The 22,314-nt window shown below is 47.2% G+C and overlaps 1 protein-coding gene and 1 long non-coding RNA gene across 3 annotated transcripts in view; one reads left to right on the top strand and one right to left on the bottom strand.

The window, feature by feature from the left end:
- The window catches only part of SRBD1 (S1 RNA binding domain 1), an 855,271-nt gene that overhangs the window by 68,045 nt on the left and 764,912 nt on the right, over positions 1 to 22,314 (bottom strand). The gene's annotated exons all lie outside the window — the stretch shown is intronic.
- The window catches only part of LOC147709212 (uncharacterized), a 63,700-nt gene continuing 60,136 nt past the window's right edge, over positions 18,751 to 22,314 (top strand). Inside the window, exon 1 of the long non-coding RNA XR_015296685.1 lies at positions 18,751 to 18,781. This is a non-coding gene — a long non-coding RNA (uncharacterized LOC147709212). The remainder of the gene's footprint in view (positions 18,782 to 22,314) is intronic.

The following is a 22,314-nucleotide window of genomic DNA, read 5'->3' as shown; positions in this document are numbered from 1 at the left end:
TTGTCGGTTTTTTGGATAAAGAAAGCAGCGAAGTCTTCACATGAGGGTACCACACGCCCAGTGTTGAGTGGTTGTGGTAGCTCTTTGGATTGCGATTTGATTAGCTCAAACAGTTTTCTCGGGCGGTTCTTTGCTTGGTTAAGTTGGAGGCGGAAGAAGTCCGATTTTGAGCGTTTTATTTTCCTGAAGTAGGCGTTTCTCTTCTTCTTCAACTCTTTTAGGTGCATTGCAGAGGGGGCTGATCTCCAGGTCCGTTCTGCCATTCGCATGTCTCTTCTATCTTCGTTGAGACTCCCGTCGTACCATGGTTTGGAGATTTTAGTGGCGACTCTTTTTAGTTGCATAGGTGCAGCCTCATTGATTATCGAAGTCATAGTGTTGAGATAGTGGTCAGTCAGAGTTTGGACGTCCGAGGCGCCTGCAGGAGGGAGTAGGAGATTGCAGCTGTTAGGGGGCAGAGAGCCAGGGTTGAGCTTTTTCGAGTTTCTTTTCCAGACCTTGGGCTTGGAGAGTTGCACAGGGTTGACTTTGACTTTTTCGTTGATAAAGAATGTGATAATGTGATGATCTGACCAGTCACAAGGTTGGATGGATTCGAGTTGGATAGAATGCTCCTTGGAGATGATCAGGTCGATGGTAGAGCCTTTCTCATGGGTCGGACTGTTGCATATTTGGGTGAGGTTCAGGGCATCGAGGAAATTTTTAAGACTGTTTACCACTGCGTCGTTGCTATCATTCCAGCGGAGGTTGAAGTCACCAAGGTATATTTGGGTGAGCTGGCGACCGGAATTGGTTGAGATCATATCCATGATTTGTTGGGAGAAGGTGAGGTTGTCCCTGGGTGGGTGGTATATGCTGTGCAGAGTGTATATCGGTTTGCCCTCACTAATAATGTCGAGGCAGATGTATTCACAGGATGTTGGGGATGGCAGGGATGTGGAAATGACTTTCTGAACAGAGAGGTTGTTCTTGTATATGCATGCGATTCCGCCACCTATTTGGCCTGTTCTGTCGAGCCTGATAATGTGGAAGTTGGGAGGAACCAGAATGTCCATTATGGGTGTCGAGGATTCAGTTAGCCACGTTTCAGTCAAGATGATTAGGTCAAGGCCCTGCGATAAGAGGAGTTCAGCAATGGCTGCTGAGTGTTTCGTCGCCGATCTGCAGTTGAGAAGCGCGCATTTGAGACGGGGTGTGTAGAGGGTGTTAGATTGTTCTAGCGAGAGAGGGACTTCTCTAAGGTTATTGGGGATGGAGGCTCTGCTGTTTAATGTGGGTGGTCTAAGGGGATTTGGGTGTATCGTGGGAATGTTGCGGTGTGGGGTGCTTGTGTGAGTTTGGGGGGCTGGTTCATAGGAGCGGAGAAGGGTGAGTGTGTCGAGGTCAGAAGAAGAGTTGTGGGTGCGGCGAGGGCGGTTGTTGCGATTAAGAGCTGGGATTGATGTCAGCTTGGGGCATAGCTGAGTGCGAGAGTTAGTCTGAGAGGTGGGGGACACATTTGGCGGGGAGGTGTGGATGTGTGAGGCGTTGCAGGGGCGATGCTGGGGACTACGGGAATTGCTGCGCCTATGAGCAGGGTTTGAAGCCTGGTGTGGGGCGTGGTGAGGGTGGGGGACCGCCGGGGGGGTAGGAGGCAGGTTGGGAAGGGGGGTGGAGGTGGCTGGGTGGTGTATAGGGCGTGTGGAGAGTCGTTCTTTGATGACCTGGATGTCTTCTTTGATCTGAGTGAGGGTGGCCATGATGAGTTCCATCGTAGGGTAGGTGGTGGGGGTGGGGGTGGCAGTCAGGGGTGATTGGCTGGCCAGGGAATTCGTGTGCAGGCGGGGGGGAGGGCTGGTGTTCGGGCAGGTCTGCGTTGTGTTGGAGCGTGGGATAGGGTTAGGGAGGTGAGAGGTTCTGGACTGTTGGGGAGTGGATGGGGTAGGGAGGAAATTGATGTTATGGGTGGGGGCATTGGCGGTAGGCGTGGGGGACAACGTGTAGGCTGGGAGACTGGTAGCTGTGTTGGAAGGAGGCTAGTAGGGGCTGAGAGTAGGAGGGGGAGTGGGAGTGGAGATGATCCTGTTAAGGGGAGGGGGCGTTAAATTAAGAGAGGGAGTACGTTCTGCGCAGTTGATTGGTGGGTAGTGAGGACTGAGAATGGGGGGGGATAAAAGGGGGGAATTGTCAGAATGCGTGTAATTCTGGTGCTGGACTAAGTTGGGAGTGTTAAGTGTGGGGATTGTGCTGTCAGCGCCGAGCGGGGTGTTAATGCCCGCTGTAGGTGTGAAAGGTGTGTTGAGGGTATGTGTGGAGGTCCGGACGTTGGTGGAGGGGGCGGGGGAACGGGCGGCGTATGAGGGGGAGCGATCTATGTCTGAGATGGGGTGCTGAGTTGGGATAGTGAGGTTGTGGGTAGGGGATGGGAGGTCAGGGGTGGTAGGTGTGTCCCTGATTGAAAAGTATGCAGCTGAGAGGTCATGGTTGGTGGGATTGGGGGAGATATGCGTGTTTGTCCGTGACTTGGAGAGGTGTTCTTTGAAGGTGGGGAACATGTTGTCTAGCAGTTCCAGGTTCTTGTCTGTGGATTGTAATAGGACAATCCCGGTATTGTAAATAGTGATGGTGGCTCTGCCTGGAAAGACCCGGGATGGGGAGATGGAGAGAGTTTGGCTGTGTGCGGATTTTCTAGTCGAGGAGACGGTGAGTAGGGTGAAGAACGCTTTTCTCCATTGAGCTCTGCGTGTGGTGTGGAAAATGATATCGGTGTTCAGGGATCCATTAACCGGTGAGAAGTAGGTGTCAGCGAAGGGCTTTTCCGAGTGTGACCTAAGGAAGTTGTGTTTAAAGCGTTTGGCGGCTTTTTTGGTGAGTGATGGTGGGTATATGATTTTGTATGTATGTTTGCCGATGGGGTCCATGTTGCGTTGCAGGATTAGGTGGGTATGGGAGGATGCAGTAGTGGACTATAGTGGTACCAATGTGCAGAAAGACATGTTTGCAGAAAAACGGGTGCATACAGTTGGAAACACAATGATAAGTTACAGCAAGCAAGATGTTATAAAAAGTGACACTAGTACTCAGCCAGCCTTTCCAGGCTATGAGAGTGAGCAGTAGGGCAAATACATACGGTAACTAGTAAGGTACAAGGTGTAATAATAGGCATAATACTGATAAAATATAAGGGTAGGGTACAATGGGTGAGTGCACTATACTATAGTTGATAATATTGATATTGGAAAGGATCCAGATACACAATTTACAAGACTCAAAATTCAAAAATCGAGGGTGACACTGATTGTCGGTTCAACTAGTGTGAGGTAGAAATCTGTGCATTTACAAATGTTCAGAATACAAGTGAAAGTGGCACTAGTGAGGGCTCCTAATATACGAGGTAATAGTCTGTGCATACAGGTGTTCAAAATACCGATATAGGTGTAGTACTACAATGATGTGTAAACACTCTGGCCTATATAAGGTAGTAATCTGAGCAATACAAATGTTTAGAGTAGAGCTAGAGCGTACTAATGCAGTGATGGCAAACACTCTTTCCTATATGAGGTAGCAGTCTGTGTAGTACATACATTCAGAAAAGGCTAAAAGGGCAATATTGCACAAATATAGTAATAGGTAGGCATTCTTTCATATATGAGGTAGTAATCAGGTCTAAACATATAATAAAACTATAGTGAGAGTATAATAATATAGGCATAGGCCGGCATTCTGTTCTACTAGTCTAAAATACTATAATCCCATAGAAACTGGAGACTAGACTAAGATGGCCGCCAAATAGTTCAGATCAGGAAAGTAGTCCTTTGTTTGTTGCTAAGCAGGCTGGGAGAAAGAGAGAATAGTCCTCTTTTTGCTGCTAGTGCTCTGAGCACCGGGGAAGAGATTCCACTTTCTGTTCAAGCAACCAGAGCTCAAGTCTGGCTGGGAATCTTATCTCTATGTGGGGGAGTTGAGCTGAAGGGGCACATGGAAGACAGAAGGTATGGGGGGATTTATTGTTACAGTTTTATGGCCCCCGCCATTTTGTACAAAGGAATAGAGTTTTTCAGTGAGTTAGGCTTTTCAAAAAGAGAGTCGGTGGGTGGGAAAAGTAAATACCTGAGTTTTGTGATTCAGTCCATCTTGCCAGCAGAGTTATACAGAAGCATTACAAAAATCCATGGTTGGCTTCCTTCCCCTTCGTGGGTGTATGTGACTAGTTATAAAAATGCATCCCAGCAGTATACCGATGTCACGGGGGCAGACTTCGGTGTTCCGCCGCCCCAACTGGTCCTAATTTGCTCTTTTTGATTGTGAGCTGTGTTAGCTCTCACGGCTCCGCTTCGTGATCTTGTGACCCCCACCGTGTGAGCAAGCACCTGTGACCAACGTCCCTCCCGGCTCTCCGGACCGCTCGTGCTCCTCTGCGGCAGGGGTGCGGGGGAGGGGGGGGGGTGGGTCGCCGTGACCCGGTGCTGCCTTTGCTGCCGTCGGGACCGACCACCGACCGTGTCCGGTGCTTCTCCCGCTTTCGCCCTGGTGTCCGCTGCCCCGCTCTCATTCCTCTGCTGTGGCGGTGGTGCAAAGGGGTGGGGGGGCTCCGTTGTCGTCTTGTTCCGATGTTGTTGTTGTTGCCTCAGCCCCCTTCGGTCCTGGGGTGTCCGCTGAGGTGTCTCCCTGGCTCCCGATCTCCGCTTCTGTTCGGGGGTGGGAGGGGACACTCCGGTGTGCGTTCTGTTCTGTTCCTGGCTGTGCAGAGGGGTCCGATGCTCCGCTTTGTTCCTGGTGCCCTCTGCCCCGCTCTGATTCCTCTGCTGCGGCGGTGGTGCAAAGGGGGGTGGGGGGGCTCCGTTGTCGTCTAGCTCCTCGCTGCTCTCGGTGATCTCCTGTCGATGCCGGTGCAGGTGCAGCGAACGGCGTCCTCAGCAGCAAACAGGCGGATGTTCCGATGTTGTTGTTGTTGCCTCAGCCCCCTTCGGTCCTGGGGTGTCCGCTGAGGTGTCTCCCTGGCTCCCGATCTCCGCGTCTGCCTTCCGTTCGGAGGAGGGAGGGGACACTCCGGTGTGCGTTCTGTTCTGTCCCCGGCTGTGGAGGAAATCGGGTGTCTCTTACAACCGACCGGAGCCTCACTCCGCCTTGTTGTTGTTCCGCTATCACAGCACGTTCCTTCACGGACTTCTCCGTTGTGATGCTGGCGGGTCACGGCGGTGTCCAGAACAAGACTCCTGTTCCTGGGGAGGTCGATGGCTGCTGCTAACAGGGATATACCCGCTTAAGGGATCCCAAGCACGGGGAGCTCCTTCGAGGAGCTCCTACCAGGCGGCCATCTTGACCAAAAAATAAATGTGGTAAAAATGTTTTTCTTTTTTCGTAATCAAATTGTCATTTGCTCATCTCATTTAACCCCTTCCACGCTGATGACGAGCTGGGCTCGTCATGGCGTAGCCTCCTCGCACGCTGATGACGAGCCCAGCTCGTCATGTAAAGTGCGTTTTCACAAATCTCAGCGTGCGAGCGTACTTAGGCAGCGCGCATGAGGTTAAGAGAATGTATACCTTTACAGTGGAGATGGCTAAAGAGGGTGAGAAAGAAATATAGGGCCTTATTAAGACTGATGGTCCACCTGTCATAGTCTGACTATGGCGGACCTACCGACACAGAACCACTACTACCGTCAGGGATCCGCGATCCCTGGCGGTCTTGCAGCAGTGTGAGGCTGGTAATATCCTGGCGGTGCCGCTGCGCAACTGCCAAGCATATTACTAGTTTCCTCATTGCAACAGTTTTCATGGTGGTGTGACTGCCATGGAAGTGTGGCAGTGAGGAAACTGTTGCCTCTGCGCTAGGGGGGCACATGAATGCTGCACCCCTAGTTTTTACAAGGCATGGACTTAATAGTCCATGCCCTGCAGGAACGTGCAATGGTGTTCCTATTGCTGTGCCTTGCGAAAGCTCACATATGGTATACACCTGTTACAACGCAACTTTTACAACTACCTACCATTACAACGCAACTTTTACAACGCATACCATTACAACGCATTGCGCTGGGGGGCGCTCTAGGATAGGGAATAAGTTTAATTTACTATTCAACACCTTCCCTAGTGTCCACGGGGACTGGAGTTGGAATAGTAAATTATACTTACCACTATCCAGCACCTCTAAGCGCTATGCGTTGTAATGGTATGCGTTGTAATGGTCGCGTTGTAATGGTAGGTAGTTGTAATGGTATGCGTTATAACGTCATACATCCTCACATATGAGCCTTAGCACGGCACCGCCGAGGGCCAGTCGGCGCAGGACCACCCAACCTGAATTCCATTCTGAATGCTTGCGGTCTTATTAAGGGTTTGGCAGTCTTGGAGCAGGGCGCTAGTGTGGCGGGCCGCTACAAGACCACCAAACTCATAATAACATACATACAAATTAGGAGTTGTGTATTATGTTGGAATTCAAACACAAAGAGATGATGGACGGAGTGCTGAAACTTTTCAGACACTCACCCCCTGTCACAGATCTAGGTTGAATCCATCATCATTCTTTAGCTCACTTCGCCACCCCAGTTCACACCCAGCCATGTGCAAATCAGTCTTGAACCTGTTCCTCATGGGAACAGTCCAGGCTGAACTGCCAAGCCAGGTTTTCCCTGGACCGGAAACAAGCATCCTGGGACCGGTTTCAGGGTAACACCTCTCATCAGCAAGGCTAGCTTGAATCCAGTGGCAAAGTGAGCAAGGGACCCACGTCTGGGCATACCCTGCCAACTTAGGGCGAACAATCCAAACACAAGGAGATGAAGGACAGAGCGTTGAAGCTTTTCAGACACTCACCCTCAGTCACAGATCCGTGTTGAATCCATCATTGTTCTTTAACTCACTTTGCCACCCCAGTTCAGAGCCAGCCATTTGCAAATCAGTCTTGACCGTAGTTCCTCATGGGAACAGTCCAGCCCGAACTGCCAAGCCAGGTCTTCCCGAAACGGGTCAGAGGATGCTTGTTGCCAATCCAGGGAAGATGTGGCATGTCAGTTCGGACTGGACTGTTCCCATTAGGAACTGGGTCAAAACTGATTTGCATAGGATCACAATTTGATTTTTCTACTTATTGTATTTTGCTACAAATAAAATAATCTATGATGTATTTTTTTCTTTCGCTAAAGTGATTATTGTATTTTGTTGGCTATTCTGTCTTTAGCTGTTTGCAAAATTCCTTCTGGATACCACCAGTTTCTAACATTTTTACAAATAATTGTTTTCTTTGTAAGATACTCTTGTGGTTCGGATCCAATACATTTCGATATTGGCAGCGGAGACTACAGTAGATGTCTTTTTATAGTTGTCTGGTGAACACTTTCAAAGGGAAACAAAATATTTCAGTCTGTAGGTTTGTTGTAGATATCCGTTTGTTGGTAGTAGCAGCTATTCTGACATCCAGAAATGAAACGTTTTTAACTTGTATCTCTCAAGTGATCATTCTTTGTGTTCAACTCATCAAATTATACGTTTGTGGCAAATCCTTTCTTCATGACATGATCTATACATTTGTATTTAATGTTAATGTTAATGTTAAGCCGTACTTTTTGAGCGCACGGCTACCCCAAAAGGGTGTCCCGGCGCTTTAGCAAAGAGGCCCAGAGAGGCAAGAAACCAAAGGCGTACACACTACAGTCACGATGGTTACTTAGTGAAGAGCAGAGTATTCAACTCCTTCCTAAAAGCCAGAAGGTTGTTCGCTTTCCGAAGAGAAAGTGGGAGCTCGATCCACAAACAAGCTGTCACGTGTTGGAAGGATCGGCCTCCCATCCGGGCACGTTTGACCGCAGGCACCTCCATTTTGGCCAAGTCCGCTGACCGCAGCGTCCTCCGTGGCACATAGAAAGCAATACGCTTCCTAAGATAGTTGGGACCAATCGCATGAAGGGCTTTAAACGCCAGAGTGAGGAGTTTAAATCTGATTCTACCAGAAATTGGCAGCCAGTGCAGCCTAGCTAGTAGCGAAGAGGCGCTGGCTCTCCTGGGCAGGCCATAGATGGCTCTGGCCGCCGAATTCTGGACAATTTGCAGTCTGGATAAGAGATACTTAGGTAGGCCTGCAAAAAGCGCATTTGCATAGTCCAGGCGGGATCCCACAAGCGCCTGGACTACATTCCTACGATACTGCAATGAAAGCAGAGGGAGGAATTTCCTAAGCATCTTAAGGATGCCGAAGCATTTCCCTGATAGTCCCAGAATGTGTGGACGGAAAGAAAGATCATCGTCGAACACCACTCCAAGATTTTTTACTTGAGAAGGTGGTTTCTCCGGGGGGAACATGTCCTGGGGCCACCATGTCTTCCAGCCCGGATCAGGGGCACAGCCGAAAAAGAGCAGCTCAGACTTGTCTGAGTTGCATTTGAGGCTGTGCCGCTGAAACCATGCAAAGACTGCGCTCAGACAGTCTTTGATTCTGCTGCCGTTGAAGACCTCTCCCTTCCTGCAGGTGAACAGGAGCTGGGTGTCATCAGCGTATGAGATGACCCGGGCCCCAAACGCCTCCGCTACCTCCGCCAGAGGGGCCATATATATGTTAAAGATGGTGGAGCTCAAGATAGAGCCTTGAGGCACCCCCACCTCCAGCGAAGGCATTTCAGCCGAGAACGGCGGAGCCCAGATCACCTGTCGGCGGTCAGCAAGAAAGGATTGAAACCAGTCCAACACCGTCACCGCAGACCGATCTCCCTGAGTCTTGAAAGGAGACCTGCGTGTGGGACGGTGTCGAACGCCGCCGAAAAGTCCAACATGACTAACATAGCCTTTCCTCCGTGATCGAGCATCTCCCTGATGGCGTCGGTAACCTCTACCAGAGCTGTCTCCCTGCTGTAATTCGCACGAAAGCCAGACTGGGAGTCATGCAGCAGTTTGTTATTCTCAATGAAGGTGGTAAGAGTATGCTGAACATGTTTCTCCAGCACCTTCGCCAGAGCAGGGAGGAGGGAGATCGGTCTATAGTTAGCCCACTGCAGGGGGTCGAGCAGAGGCTTCTTAATCAACGGCAAAATAAGTGCGTGTTTCCATTGTCGAGGAACCACCCCTGAGCTCAATGATAGATTAAGCAGGGGGTTCAGCAAGCTGTTCACAGCTGAAGCCACCCTGCCCAAGCATTTCGCCGGACAGGCATCCAGAGGCGAGCCAGATTGCAGCCGGGATAGCAGCTCGAGCGATGTTTCACAGGACAACTGGGGAAAGACAGATAGTAAGGGCCCGGATTCTGCTTGTAAGGGAGCTATACAGTTCGACTTACCCCCTGAAACAGCGGCAACAGTCGGAGGATCCACAGGTGGAAATGTGTCCTGAATCTTTAAGATTTTGGCCACAAAAAAGTCTGCAAGCTGTTTGATCCATTCTTCAGTATGTGAATGAACAGGGGTGCCTACAACAGGATTGACAAACTCCTTCACAATCCTAAAAAGTTCCCGGCTCGTATTATCGGCTTTGTCAATTCTCTGCTCGAGATAATTCTTTTTAGCTGCAGCAATCTGTTTATGGTATGACTTTATAGCATCGCGGTATTTCGTTTTCTCCACAAGATCGTACTTGCGCTGCCAACGCCTTTCCAACTTTTTGCAGTCTTGGCGCATTGTGCGTAGTGTGGAGGAAAACCAAGGAGCAGAATCGAGATGAGGGGCTGTTCTAGCTGACTTCAGTGGGGCCAGCTCCTCGAATCTTGCCTGCATCCAGTTCTGGACCAGGATTAAGTCAGCTTCCAAAACCCCTGTCAGTTGACACGGGTATTGGCAGAGAGCATCAGAAAGCATATATGCTGTCACTAGGTGAAAGGCTCTAGATTGCCGGGACCCTTCCTTCAGTGCTCGTTGGCTAGGCTTAGACTCAAGCACTATGGCAAAGTTTATAAGATAATGGTCTGACCAAAGGACTGGGAGTGGGGGGGACACCTCAATAGGCACGGAGGAAAAGAGCACATCTAAAGTGTGGCCTTTCACATGAGTGGGACTGTGAATAAAAGAGGCTAGCCCTAACAGCGCCGTAATGTCTCGTAGTTTGGCAGCTTCAGCATCAGTTAGGGAGTCCATATGCAGATTTAAATCACCTAATAGCAAGCAATGCGCAGAACGCATGCAAGGTACTGATAAAGCCGACTGTAGGTCCTCAAAAAAGGACCCGATGGGTCCAGGGGGTCTGTAGAGGAGAATCCCGGTACAGGTCTGAGACGCCGATAGGCAGAGCATAAAACCTAAGGCTTCACATCCAGCAATATTGTCCACCGTAAAGGAGGAACAATCTAAGGCCTTGTCCATTATCAAAGCCACCCCGCCTCCTCTTCCCTCAGTTCTATCCTTCCTTAAGATGGCGTAATTAGGCGGGATAGCACAGGCAATATCGGGTTCCGAAACCACTCCCAACCAGGTCTCGGTTAAGAATAAGCAAGAGGTCTTGGAGTGCGCGAGAAGATCCCATATGTCCGAGGTATGGCGAGGGAGGGACCTAGTATTGAGCAACGCGCAGTGACAATGCAAAGGAGGGGTAGATAGAACACGAATGGATGTCAACGTAGGGCGCCAGTTGCACACAGGGCAACCCTTGCCTAGTCGGCGACCGCCGGGGAAAAGAGACATACAGTCAGAGCGAGGGGGGCGCAGAGCAAACAAGGTAGCAGCGCTATACGAGATCATCCTGAAACAGCAGGAAGTCAGCCACTAGGCAGGCAAACGGCAGGGACCCAGTACAAGATGGTGGAGCCTGGAGCCAGAGACCGGCCGCGGCCACATCCGAGACACGGACGAGCGCAGACGGGCAGGACTCTGGCACGACTCAGGCGCAGGGAAGGCGCTCCGCTGCGCGTTACCGCTGCGCGCTATCAGCGAGCATTAAATAGCGTCGTCTCGGCGTCCCAGGTGACCTGGACGCTCAAAGATGGCGCTCGGGCTTCCTCCCAAACCAAGATGGCGCTGAACCCACAACCTCCCGGTAACCCGGACCCGCCAAACAGCGGTGGTGATTCCTGAATTACAGTGCAAGGTAGGGGCCAGAACAGATTAAAAGCAGGGAAGAAGGCAAAAATTAAAAGTTACAAAAATCCGAAAAACGGGAATTGTTAAAAATTAACTGGGCAGAATAGCGCGCGACCAGCGCGAACAGCAGCGAGGCACCAGAGAAATTCTCGCCCTCAAGGACACTAAGCAGGCTCACCTTCCGGTCAGCTCGCCCTAAATAGCGTCGTCTCGGCGTCCCAGGTGACCTGGACGCTCAAAGATGGCGCTCGCGCTTCCTCCCAAACCAAGATGGCGCTGAACCCACAACCTCCCGGTAACCCGGACCCGCCAAACAGCGGTGGTGATTCCTGAATTACAGTGCAAGGTAGGGGCCAGAACCGATTAAAAGCAGGGAAGAAGGCAAAAATTAAAAGTTACAAAAATCCGAAAAACGGGAATTGTTAAAAATTAACTGGGCAGAATAGCGCGCGACCAGCGCGAACAGCAGCGAGGCGCCAGAGAAATTCTCGCCCTCAAGGACACTAAGCATTTAAGACTCCAGCTCTTCAACTGCTGTCTTGGGTGAGGTATACTTCCTCTAATATAGACTTGAAAATGTTTATTTAAGTAGGAGCTGTGCAGATGCCCATGGATATCTCGTTCAGTTGAAAAAAACTCATTTCATGAAAAATGATTGTGTTACAGTAGGAAGGGTATATGTTTCAACACAAAAACTAGATTTATACCTTTTGATCCATACCTAAGCAGAGCTCACTCCAGTGTTTTAATTTCTTGATCAAATATTTCAAACTCAAATGTTTTGGCATTTCACATGGATACTGTTGGACTTGGCCCTTTGTGCAGGCTCACCCTTAAACTTTTTGCATTTCTCCCAACCTTTTTCTCTGTGTAGTGTTAGTGGTTTTAGGCCGCTAGGCACTTTAGCCGGGGGCCCAGTGTAAAGTGCGTGCGCTCTCTGTTACATTTAGTGGGAGTGTGAGTGGCCTGCCCTCCCATAGGAATGCATGGGGGATTTCCTGCTCAGTGTGTGTCAGTGGTAATTCCTGTTATGAGAGTAGCAGTATGGTCAAGCCTGGTATGTATGAAATTGTGCAAATAAATGCTGCACAATGGTGTGCGCAGATTTATTATGACTATGTGAGAAATTCCACTTTTAGAAGTTGGCATTTCTGTGTGCTATGTGTCCGCCTGCCTGATGTGAATTGCATGTCTGGTTTTGGAGGGACAGGGCAAGCTGAGCCAGATGTGGGTTGAATAGAGAGATCTGCAGTTGAAGTATGGGGAGGGGTGACCCTTTGATCTGAGCAGGGCTGTGCCTGGGAAGGTGAATGATGGCTCCACCTCCCACTGTACGGCTGATGGCAGACCCCCTTTTCCTCAAAGGCAGGATGCAGCCTTGTAAACAAAGTGCTTCAGCACCACACCAAACTGGTTCTGGGTGGGTTCAGTGACTTGTGACTTTTAAGAACAGTGACGTGTGACTTTTGAGAACAAAATGTTTTGGTGGTATAAGTAAAGGGGCTGTGACCCCATTAAATTGTTCAGTTCCATGGTGCTCTTCTAGGATGATGTGCTGCTGCTGGGGCCCAGGAGGAACTGCCATAAAGGCTTGCCTCCCTGGACCCTGCATTGCCATGATTGATTGCAACTGACTTTTGCTTTTGGAGCTATGGCTTCCTGCGCCTTGTGAGCGCTATATTTTAATTATTTCCTGGAGGAAGAACGTGTTACTTTGGGATGGCAAGATGAACCTCGGTCCTGATTTGAGCTTGCCTCCTGCCAAAGTCTCAGGGACATTAGACTTCACCCATCAGCCGTCCAGATTCCTATTTGAGGGGGATTCTACTCGCAGGTGAAGCCTCTGTTGAGAATTCCAGAGCCTCTGCGGGGATCACGGGCTGAAAGTCATTGCATCGCTATTGTGGGTCGCCGCAGCTGAGGAGCTGTTGCCGCTGAGAGCCCGCATTTGCCTGTGTTACCAAAGTCATTGTGATCACTATTGTGGGCCAATGCAGCTGAGGAGCTGTTGCCGCTAAGAGCCCACATTTGCCTATGTTACCAAAGTCATCGTGATCGCTATTGTGGGCTGCCGCAGCTGAGGAGCTGTTACCGCTGAGAGCCCGCATTTGCCTGTGTTACCAAAGTCATCGTGATCGCTATTGTGGGCCGCCGCAGCCGAGGAGCTGTTGCCGCTGAGAGTCCGCATTTGCCTGTGTTACCAAAGTCATTGTGATCGCAATTGTGGGCCGCTGCAGCTGAGGAGCTTTGCCACTGAGTGCCCGCATTTGCCGTCCTAAGAGAATCATCGTTATCGCTATTGTGGGCCGCTGCAGCTGGGGAGCTGTGGCCGCTGATTGCCTGCATTTGCCGTCCTATGAGAATGATCGCTATCGCGGGCTGCTGCAGCTGAGGAGTTGTGGCCGCTGAGTGCCCACATTTGCCGTCCTACGGGAATCATTGCTATCGCGGGATGCTGCAGCTGAGGAGCTGTGCCGCTGAGTGTCCGTATTTGGCGTCCTATGAGAATCATCGCTACCGCTATTGGGGCCGCTGCAGCTGAGGAGTTGTGCAGCTGAGTGCTCACATTTGCCGTAGTACGAAAATCATCGCTATCGCTGTTGTGGGCCGCTGCAGCTGAGGAGCTGTGCCACTGAGTGCCCGCCTTTAAGCCCCGTACTTCCACAGCTGTGCAGCACTTAGTGCCAGCTGCAACGTTTAGGCCACATTTCTGTGGGGACTCCTGATCGGAGCACATTGTCGGTGCTTGTGCTACGGCCACAGTTGCCCCGCTTGACAGTGGGCGACTGCAACGTTTTGCACACATTTGTTCAGAGGGCACATTGAGTGCCCAGGCCCACGTTCCGCTTCACAGCTGCCCAGCAAGTAGTGGGCAGTTGCAACGTTTAGATCGTCATTCCTTTGGGGGCATTGTGTGAGATAGGCGTGAGAGACATTCCTCTGCCCCAGCGCAGTTGTGCGCATTCTGGACACAGGGCAGTTGAACCCCTTTGAGAAGGCCAGTTGGCCAGGGAAACTGTTAGGTCAATAGGGCGCCAGGCCCTAGTGTGATTTATGTGGTGCTAGGAAATGTGATGCATGTATTATGATTTACACACCCTGATTTATGCCTCTAATGAGGTTTTATGATTATGAGGTTGTGCATACTGTGTTTATGTCTGAGTTATTCTATACTGATATTTATGCCTCTAAATATGGTGTAGGTTAGAGGATATTTGCATACTGTGGTTTATGCTAGTGAGATTATTCCCTACTGTGAGGTATACCTCTAATGTGAGTTATGCTTAGGAGGTTATGGTCTAATGCGTTTAGACTTATGAGAAAGATTGCATAATGTGTTTATGCTGGTGAGGTTGGTGCAGAATGTATTTCACGCCTAAATGTAATACTGTGCATAATATGGTTTGTGTTACAGGATGATGCTGAGTACAGTGTTTGCCAGTAATTACTGGTTGTGTTCTACGTCTATTATATGTTCTACATTTACTATCTTTACTAAGTGATGGTTCTGACAGTGGCACTGTCATATGTATATAATCCCCTGTAAATATTGCCCAGTGCCCGTTGGCCCAGTGTATATTGTGTGATTAGTATTCTAATGTGTTTTATGATAATACAGAGGCTATTTTTGATATAACCTTGTGTGGAGTTCCTTTTGTGGTGTGCCTAGTATGTTGTTGCTGTGTGGGTTGTGCGAATGCTTTACACATGGCCTCCAGGATAAGCCTGACTGCTCGTGCTAAGTTACCAAGGGGGTGAGCAGGGGTAATCTTTGGAGTGTAACTCCCTTGCCCTTACTAGAGTGGTGGTTTCTGCCTGGCTTAGGCGCAAGCCCTAGCCAACCAGAAATCCCATTTCTAACAGATACATAAAATTGATACTTACTCTTGATGATGAACTTATTCTTGATGATTAACATGAGGTTTTTGTTTGACTTCTGAGGATTCTTCTTCCATTTTCTTCTGTGGGTTTTTCACTTGATGCAAGACGTTTTGGACAAAAAAGTTGTATATTTTGATATTAATGGTCTATTTCAGTGATTCCTCATTCTTTTTTGTTGTAACATCAGCTTTCAGTCAGGGGCTTGTGAATAAATGTACCTCTGATGTTGAAGTTTCATTGGTTGAGTCCTTATTGTTATTTTCGGATTGGCACTTAGAGGTGTATAACACAGCCCAGCTATACACTCTTTTTAATTTGCAATCAACAGTATCTCAGAATGGTGTCTCAAAATACCTCTTATATATCCACAACTGCAGAGGTACTGTTCTCTTAATGAGTGCTAAATCAAAGAGTTGATAATTAACAGGGCATAAGTCTTCTCCTCACTCTGGCCACAGATGCTGGGTGAGGGCAGTGGAGAAGACCAGGAAGACCTACTTGAAAAACTCTTACTTTACAGCTTCCTCTGCCTCAAAGGCTGCCTGCAAATCATCCAGAACTGAATGTCCAGCACCTACCTGAAGCTAAACCCACCCAAGACAGAATTTCTGTTATTTGTCAAGAAAGAGAACTAACCTGATTCAGTGATGTGAACTTTGGCAACTTCGAATTCCAGCTGTCACTGAATGTCATGTTACTTGGATTCACTCTGGACACCAACCTTGCTGTCAAAGAACACATTGCCAAAAAAACAACAGCCTGGTTTCTCTTCTAACGAAAGTGAAATGTTTCTTCCAGAAAGTACATTCAGAACAGCTGATCAGTTCCACCTACTCTTGCATGTAGACTGTGGTAATGCCTTGCTCCATGGCCTACCAGACTTCACACTGGCACACATTAGGAGCATTCTACATGCTGGAGCACGTCTCATCTAGGGCCTGAAGAAATCTGATCACTTGACCCACGTCATGATGGAACTCCACTGGCTCTTCTTGCTGTCCTGCACCATTTTCAAAACGAGCCACATAATTTGCAAATTAATCACAACCAGCACTTCAGCTTAACATGCAGACAAGCTCACACCCTTTAATGGTTATCGCCACATTCGTGGCCAGTGCACCATCAGACTGCAGTCTAAGAAGTGTAAAAATGAATAAACATACAGGAGGAGCCTTTATAATCTATGCACCCAGGGTCTGGAATAAAATCCCCATGTCCATCAGGACCACTCCAACGTTGCTCTAATTTAAGAGAGGTGAAGATACATCTCTATAAAGAACATTATTTATTTATTTATTTTTTATAATGCAGCATAGTCCACAAACCAGCTGCTTGTCACATCACTTGCTGACTTTATGCTTGACTTTGGCCCCGTAGCGTGCTCTGCGACATTTTGGCTATGTTGTTGCTATAGAAATACCACATGCGTATATACAAAGTGGGCATGGTGCTAAAAAACAAACTATCCTTCCTATAGCCAGTCAAAGGAATCATCTGCTACTGATTATATGCAATTGTTGTAACTACCAATCTTAACTAGATATTTGCAAAAATGTTCATAAAGGAGTTCTCGAAACTTATGTTCAAAAGCTGGAGAGACTATTTTTTTAGCAGCAGTAACAAGAAATAGACGAATTCCGTTTTCATAGAAATTGCACTAAGTATGCAAAGAAATACACACTAACATCGAAAAAACTGGACTAAATAGAAATGAAGGTGAGTTAATCAATTCTCCGACTTTAGGTGACTTTCTCAAGATCTGCTTGAGTGGCCAGGTTAGTAACCCAATTCTCAACATTTATACAATAGCAAAGGAGGAATTTTACAGAGTAATTCAAAGGGCGCAAAAACAAAAAATATTTGAGATGTCAGCAGGAGAGGTCTTTCCGCAGTAGTACAGAAGCAGCAGGAACTCTTCATTTGCCATCAACTTTGTCGTGCTAAAAATCACCTATCATTCCGGAATCAAATCATAGACCATTAACATATACAAGTACCCTGGACTAACGTCTTTGAGTTTTCCGTTTTGAGCATTTTCCATTATGGTTAGATTATAAACCATCAAGTAGGTCTAATGGAATCTGATTTGCTTCAGTATTATCAGGAGCTGGAGATAAGAGCTTAGTTTTTGTTGTATGATGCTAGTATTCAACCAGGAGAAGGAGCCTACAGGCAAGTTTCATTCGTTTTCACAGTCTTCAAAGAAGTTTATGAGACATCTTGGGCCAATGTATCAAAAGACTGGACGCAACTTCGCAGACCTTTTCCGACCAGTTTATAATTTTGCGATGCAGCCTAAATATTAATAGACAACATTGCAAAATGTCAAGTCACAGGGGAGCGTAGAATGACCTGCCTAATGAATAATTAGGTACTCTGCCCTTTTGGGAATACTCGGGGAGAGCAGGCAGTGGTCTCCTGGATCCCTCCCTTGAGGCTGCAGACAAAATGCACAAAGGGGAGAGTGTCCCAAATGGACACCTTCTCATTTGTGAATCAGTTGCAACCTCCTTTAAGGGATTGGTAACTGATCAATGATTTGTGACTTCAATAGCAAGCCGCTGACACATACAATTTACGAATCGCAATTAGGAAGGAACACTCATTTCACACTCCTTCCTAATTGTAATTCAGTTGGGACTACTAAACCCATTTTGTGAGTCAGAAATGCTTTCGTACCTGACAAAACTGGTTTAATTGACACCAAACAGCATTTTTGTGGTCGCCAACCCAATCATTTTGTGAATGGCATGGTGTGAAATCACAAAACTGCTTTGTACATCAGGCCCTTCATCCCTTTCTGATATGAGACAGTTAATGTGGAAGACCTATTTTCTGTTCCCAGCAAAGTCTGTTGAGTTTATGATTCAGTTTATTAAAACAGCATAAAGACCACAATTTTGATGGCATGAGACCGGTCAACCTTAAGGTGGTATCTCTCCAAACATTTTGCCTTCAACCTTCCTATTTTTTCTGATTTGCATTTTTTGGCATTGGGGACTCTGTTAACTTTACCACTGCTAACAAGTGCTGAAGTACATGTTCTCACTCCATTAAGCATATTAAATTGACTTACACCTGCTTGGCATATTTAGTTTACTTATAAGTCTCTATACCATATACACAGGGCCTGTTAATTAAACACTACTAGTGGGCCTGCAGCTCTTATTGTGCCACATACTTAAGTAGCCCCTTAAAACAGGTCTCAGGCCTGCCATTACAGCCTGCTAGCAGTTTAAAATGGACAACTCAACTTGGCAAAATAACCCGCTCAAACACCAACATAACATTGCCCAAGTCCGATTCATGGTAATCGAAAAAATAATCAACATAGAAGGAAAAAATGCCAGCCAGCATTTATCACAACGAGAAGTGCTATTAATTAAGAAATTTCAAACTATGGAACCCTTAGGGTTAAATGATAAAATAGATCTTAGTTGTTTTTTGTAAAGAATAAGCTGCACACACGCATGCATTTAGAAGTGCTGAGATACATTATTCAAGTGAACCAGAAACTATGGTATTATCTCACTGTGCAAGTATTAATGCTGTATTTTCAATCTCTTATCAACATATCGTATTGAGCATGGTCTATTCATTCACTATGTATGTGAGCTTGAGAACATGTTTTTTACAGCCGCTATTTTCGTTTGGCACATTTTTTGCACACCTTTTTGTTTAGCTTTTTGCACCACTGAAATGTGAGTCGATTAAACCCAGCCTCGTTCAACATGGCTCCCATGTTGCCCGTTTCGGGATTTCAGTACTGTTTAGTTAGTCCTATGTCTTTTACGAGTCACGTGATCGCCACCCTCTTACTGCTTCAAAATGCTAGCGGAACCAGTTCGCTTCATGCAACTTTATTGCACGCGTTGATACACATTGGAAAGGAAGATTTCGCCAGCAACTCTTTGAGTTTAGGTAAGCTAGAACTTAGGCCACATATCGTTCAGAAGCATCCCTCGTTTTCTGTAACGGCTGCACTACGAGCAGTCAGGGTATAACGCAGTGAATTTTAATTTTTTTTATTGTTGATTTTGGCTTTAGTGAAAAGGAAAGTTCGCTTCAGGTTAGTTTGTTTTAGCGTGGTACTTCATCACAGTTTGGTCGTTACGCAGGTTTCATATCTTGAATACCGCTCATTTTTCATTTTGTAGAACTTGGTAGCTGTATGTTCCACACAGTGTCATTTACCTTCAGTCCTCCTGTTGCCGTGATAAAGGTTAGCCACTCGAGTATTACACACCGAGTATTAACTTCAGCATTGCTTGTTCCGTTGGTTCACTTTATGATTTTGTCTCATTCACGAGCATGGTAAGCACCCGGCTCCTACCGCAGTGCAGTACAACTTCGACCTTTCACGAGCACAGTAAGCACCCGGTATCTATCCAAGGCATGAGAAGATCGTATTTCCACCCGTCTGTCGATACGAATGACACATTGTACTTTAACCCCTTCCATGCTCATGACAAGGTCAGTTCGTCATGGGTGTTACCTGCGCTGTGCGTTTGACAAGCTGACCTTGTCATGAACAATGGTGATTGAATGAATGCAGCACAGGAGGGGAAAACCCCATAGCAGCCAAAGTGTTAGGCACCTATTTATCCATGAATAAATGACTGACTGCATGTGCAACACTGATTTTTATCACTGATTTTATCACTGAACTTAGTGTGAGATTTGACAGTTTGTGGCTATGTTTAATGCATTTAAAATGAACATGTGATGAAGCAATAGAATGCATTTGGTCCTTACAATGCTCTTTATCAACAAAGGCCCCCGAGGAAGGGACTGTATGTCCCGAAGTGCATCGGGCCAGGCAAGAAAGCATCGCACTCTTCAATGGATTTTTACCAAAGAGTTGCATTCTGACACATTGTTAAGGATAAGTAAAGCTTGATGTATTATGCTATGAAGAAAAATCTGTATGATGTAAATACAGGATTCATGTGTACATAGGTTTGAAGTTTACAAGTATGACTATCAAAAAATGTTAAAATACAAATATCGAATGATATAAGCACATTGAGTCATATGTCTATTCAGTGAAACTAAGTTTAAATCTGAAAAGAAGAAGATATTGATCTGAGCTGTGCATTGGGTCAGGTAGTGACAATTTGTCTCGCGTCTTCAATTAAAAAAATAACCGAGTTTGCCAGGCCTAAACTACCTTTTGAATACACTTAGGTCACAACTAAGGGAGGCCCTGACAGCCTCTACGGCAAGGTGCATCATAATTAAAATGTTGGACGTGTACTTTAAAAATTTTATGTCTTGGTAGTAAAAAACTCCTAAATTAGTTTTCCACTATTGTGAGGCTTACCTCTTCCATAGGATAACATTGGGTTACCTTAGTACATTTAATAAGTGCTGACATTTGATTGGAAGCAGATAGGAAAGTCATGTTTGGTGTCTGAGATAATGTAATTAAAAACCCTTTTTAATAGTAAAGTTAGATTTCAAGTCACAATTTTGAAAATGCCACTTTTAGAAAGTTGCAAAAACAACAATTGATGGACAGAATGCAGAACAATGTCATACATTCACCCCAGTACAGAGATCTGGGCCTAAATCCATCGTTTTTTTGCTCACCAAGCCACCCCAGTTCAGACATGGCCATATGCAAATCAGCCTTGACCCTGTGCCTCATGGGAACAGTCCAGCCCGAACTGCCAAGCCATGGCTTTCCTGGACCGGAATCAAGCATCCTAGGACCGGTTTCTGGCTATCAGCCGTCATCAGCCAGGATAGCTTGACTCCAGTGGTGTGGAGAGCACGGAACTCACGTCTGAGCATACCCGTCCCACTCGGGGTGACAAATGCAAAAACAACAGTTGATGGACAAAATGCAGAACAATGTCATACATTCACCCCAGTACAGAGATCTGGGCCTAAATCCATCATTTTGTATTTTACTTTTAGAAAGTTGACATTTTCCTGCCCTATCTGCTGCCTGCAGCCTGTTCCTGGGTCACATGACTAGGCGTGAATGGCAGCTGGCCTTTGTATATTCCTCCCAGATAGCCATGCATTAGGTGCGCCTGGATTGACCATCTCAGGCAGGTTGGGACTGGGAATAGCCCCACTTGCAACTCAATAGGCTGCATCCTGCTCACACAAAGGATTTCACACTATGCTATTGTGCCTGTACCCAGGATGGAGTTAGGGCAAGGAGACAGGAAATTATAAACACTTCTCAAAGGGGGCTTCGAGAAACTTCACCTACTTTAAAGAAGGCACCAGGTATAAATAAATAAAAAAGGAACCTCAGGCCCACACTTCAGATCACTTCTGGACCTGTGGACTCTGCCAGGAAAAAAGACTGTCCAGCTGTGAAGTCTGCCCTGCTGATCAAGGACTGCTTTGCTATCCATGGCCTGTTGTTGCTGCACGAGGACACTTCTGCTGCTGTGAGCTGCCCTGCTGAGACCACCATATTTATGCATACCCAGGACTCCAGTAAATCACCAAGAGTCAGTCAACTGTCCCCCTGGTCAACCCACAGGGACATAACATGGTTCTCTGACATCGACGCAACTCTAAGCATCTTGACACAGATGCCTACCCAGCACAACACATCTCATCCCCTGCACCAAAGCATTGCAGCGCAAGTCCTTGCAAAACTCTGTACATTCCTTGGAACACTGCACTAATGCATCGCAGCATAAGCCCTCGCAAGCCTCAGTGTCTCTGTTGACGTCAACCCAGCTCGAAAGTGACACAGGCCCAACATGATGCATCTTGTCCCCTGGGCCAATGCATCTCAGGTCAGGTCTTCGCAGCCACAATGGCTCTCTTGATGACGCAGGATCCCCCATCACATGCTCCTGACTATGGCCAATTGGCTCTGCTGGTACGCAACGTATCTCAATGCCGGGCCTCACATCACAGCTCCTCATCGATGATTCCTCGACATACGCCCACGCAGCTTGATGCAAGGATTTTGCAACTCAACGCCCAGGCCACAAGGTACTTTGTCAGAAGACTAAACTCTGTCCTGTATCCAGCCCATGCTCCAACGCAGTCATCCTGAACTTGTAACTTGGACCCGGTCTACTGCGACCAGTTATCTGTGGTTGGCGCTTTTGCTTTTTAGCGCTTGATTCCTGCAAAACCTTTAAAACTACATATCTCTGGTTCTACATATTGGATTTTTGGTGTCATAAAATGTACTGAATTTTACTCAATTTTTCTAAATTAGTGTAGGATTTTTCTTGGTTTCTTGAGTTGTGTTTTCACTTTATTACTATTTGTGTGCAGCATAAATAGTTGTCACATTGCCTCTAAGTTAAACCTGAATGCTGTTGTGCCAAGATACCAGAGGGTTGAGCAGAGGTTAATATGTGGTTTGCTTCTGCTTCACTCTGACAAGAATTGTGATTGCTGCTTGAGTGGGGTTTCACCCCTCAACTAGTAACACAGTTTCTCAAAGAAGATATTTTGCCTTTAGGAAG

This window comes from Lissotriton vulgaris, chromosome 6, assembly GCF_964263255.1.
Source record: "Lissotriton vulgaris chromosome 6, aLisVul1.2, whole genome shotgun sequence".
Lineage (NCBI taxonomy): Eukaryota > Metazoa > Chordata > Amphibia > Caudata > Salamandridae > Lissotriton > Lissotriton vulgaris.
This window is presented reverse-complemented; position numbering and strand designations above follow the sequence as displayed.